Source organism: Puma concolor, chromosome A1, assembly GCF_028749965.1.
Source record: "Puma concolor isolate L17-30 chromosome A1, mPumCon1.1.hap2, whole genome shotgun sequence".
Taxonomy (NCBI): domain Eukaryota; kingdom Metazoa; phylum Chordata; class Mammalia; order Carnivora; family Felidae; genus Puma; species Puma concolor.
In genome coordinates this window covers 237,452,250-237,455,185 of record NC_141667.1, presented here as the reverse complement: position 1 = coordinate 237,455,185, position 2,936 = coordinate 237,452,250, and the positions used below count along the sequence as shown (strand labels likewise).

Here is a 2,936-nt window from a genome sequence, read left to right as displayed (position 1 = left end):
CCGAACACATAGAGCGGCTCCTTCCTCAAAGACTTGGCCCCAGCACGACAGAACATAGAATCTTAAAGTTGACAAGGTCATCGATACCCAAAGTCTACAGACAGCCACCATTCATGATTGGAATTCTCCAGGAAAGAGGGTTTCACCACATCCAGAAGCAGCTTACCCCACGTTTGGACAATTCCATCACAGAGTTTTCTTGAAAAAAAAAATAGAGTTGAATTTATGTCTTCACAGCTTCTCCCCCTTAGTCCTGCTACTTCTCCAGTACTGACCAGCTCAGACAGGCCGGGTATTATTCCACAGGATTCTCACGCCTTATTTCATCCCCTCAATAATCACAGGGGGTTGGCTCCCCCGGTTAAGCAGAAAAGGAAACCGGGACAAAGAAGTAAAATGATTCGCTCAGATCTAATGGCTGGTAAACAGTGTGGCACCATAGTCTGCCATTTTTTTTTTTATGTTTTTCATCGATTTTTTGAGAGAGAGCACAAGCAGGGGAGGGGCCGAGAGAGGGGGACAGAGGATCCAAAGCAGGCTCTGTGCAGACAGGATGACAGCAGTGAGCCCGATGCAGGGCTCCAACTCGGGAACTGCGAGATCACGGCCTGGGCCAAGGTCGGACGCTCAATGGACTGAGCCACTCAGACGCCCCCATCGTCTACCTTCCTTATCACTCTTTCGGTTATCCACTCTGAGACGTAGTGGCTTCAAACGACGACCATTTATTTGCTCAGAATTCTGCAGCTCAGATGCTTTGTCAGGGCTTGCGGTGCGATGGCGGCTAGCACTGGACCCCAAAAGCGAGCATTTCAATCAGCAAAGCTGAAAACTGCCTAACTGTTCAGGTCCAGCTGGAGAAGTTACATGCCACCACCTCCACCAAATTCTATTGGTCAAAATAAGTCCCAGGGAAGCCCAGACTCAAGGGGAGGATGACTAAACTCGATGTCTTTGTTAAAGAGTGGCAAGATCATAGCGTGAAAAAACATGTGAGATGGGAGAGAGCATGGTGACCATCCGAGGAAACACCATCTACCAAACCCACCACTTATTTCTTCTAGAAAATAAGTTTGTATGTACTTCCAAATGACGCCTCTTCTGGAAACTGCCTTTCGAGTATTCTCTGAGACTTAGGTTTTTCAGGTGAGCCTTTGGTTCTTGAACTGTCCCTTATCATCCTAGCCTTCTCCCGCCACGTACCCCACAATGTAATGGCACATCCCAGGCTATGCCCAGGCGGGTGCAGAGCAGAATGGCCATGGCCTCGTGTCTGCTAGATGTGGATATTGAATCAAGTGGGAATTTTTGACTGCCACACGGCATCGTGTAGAAATTCTGGCCCCTGAAATTTGTAGCCCCTCACTCCGTACCTGTGCAGTTCTTTCGAGGGACCCAAGCTAAGTTCCATTTTGCAGAATCTGGCCTCGCACTCTGATTCGCCGGGCCTTTCTAGATCCTGATTTGGGGTTCCGCTGTCTTCACGCTCCTTCCCAAACCTACGTTTGACTCATGACTTACCTCTTCCTTCCACACCGGCTTCAAGCCACTGACAAGACTCCGGGCCCATTCAGGCGCAAGAAGAGAGTGCTGAGGAACACCTCTTAAAAGACAACCCCTCTGCGCATTGACATCTAGCCATCGATCTGCAGCTCTGCAAGCCGGTGGGCGGATTTATTCAGGCAGCTGTGGATTCACCACCTCGTCCTGCTTTTCATCCAACCCACCTTTTTACACTTTGTCTCGGGAGGGTCAGAAGAACCACTGCCAGGGGCGCCTGGGTGGCGCAGTCGGTTAAGCGTCCGACTTCAGCCAGGTCACGATCTCGCGGTCCGGGAGTTCGAGCCCCGCGTCGGGCTCTGGGCTGATGGCTCGGAGCCTGGAGCCTGTTTCCGATTCTGTGTCTCCCTCTCTGCCCCTCCCCCGTTCATGCTCTGTCTCTCTCTGTCCCAAAAATAAATAAACGTTCAAAAAAAAAAAAAAACAAAAAAAAAAAAAAAAAGAAGAACCACTGCCAGCACTTGAACCAGGTCCTGGAGACTCCCTCCTCTTTGCATTTCTCTGGTGTGCCACAACCATAACACTGGCAGCCAGAGAAACTAGGTCAGCCCGAGTTTTCTCACCGAGCCCCTGCTGACTCCTGGCGATCACAGCCTCCCCTTCGCAAATCATCCTGTTTACCCTCCATGCTGGACTCTCTCCCACCTCCTCTGCCTCCTGCCTGTTTCTGAACAGCAGCGCACTGTTCACCCATTTACAGCCTTCCCTGTCCTCTCCAGAATTCCCCAGGGAGCATCTCAGTGGTGCAGTCACCAAACTAAATCGCAGCTCCCCCTAGAACCTGATCCTCTTAGGAATCTGGGTCAGGAGACGTAAAGCCGCCCACTGTTTTCAAGAAATGTGGGCTTCTCTGTTCCCCGGCAATGTTGACGGCACAGCACAGCAAGTGCAAGAAAGGCAGAGTGGGCCTTCAGACTGCTTACGGTATAGTTCAAGGGGAGGCATGTCTGCTAATAACAATAATATAAAATTAACTACAGTCGCTGCGTTTAGGGGGTGGAAGTGAGACATTACAAGGTGCATAAGACACACGATTTCTACGTGGGCAGAAAAAAAAGGTTCCGGGAGGCAGTGGCGTGTGGAATAATTCCCAAATAGCAGGTAAGTTCTGGCGAGAGCACAGCGACGGGCCTCTCGCACGGCTGCCTATTTGCAGACATTCTTGAAAACAACCAGGTGGCGATGTAACAGATCCCTTTAAAATGCTCGCACCACTCGAGCTATAGTGCTTTCAGTGTCCGAGGAATTAATCCAAACACGACGTTATTCAAAGTGTCATTTAAATGATGGTGTCCTTGAACGGAACACCAGGCCACCATCAAAAGACTGTTTGTGAACGTGAACCCGATATCAGCTCAGGGCCCTAGGAGGCCCTC

At 50.3% G+C, this 2,936-nt stretch overlaps 1 long non-coding RNA gene across 2 annotated transcripts; it reads right to left on the bottom strand.

Annotated features, from left to right (window-relative positions):
* On the bottom strand, positions 1–1,765 carry LOC147584886 (uncharacterized). 2 transcript variants are annotated; one of them, XR_015254098.1, is made up of 2 exons: positions 276–1,765; positions 1–198 (listed from the first exon to the last, which is right to left on the bottom strand). It is a non-coding gene; the product is annotated as an uncharacterized LOC147584886 (long non-coding RNA). The 2 variants fall into 2 exon arrangements; XR_015254099.1 differs by having other exon boundaries at positions 1,522–1,765.
* Positions 1,766–2,936: the final 1,171 nt, after the last annotated feature.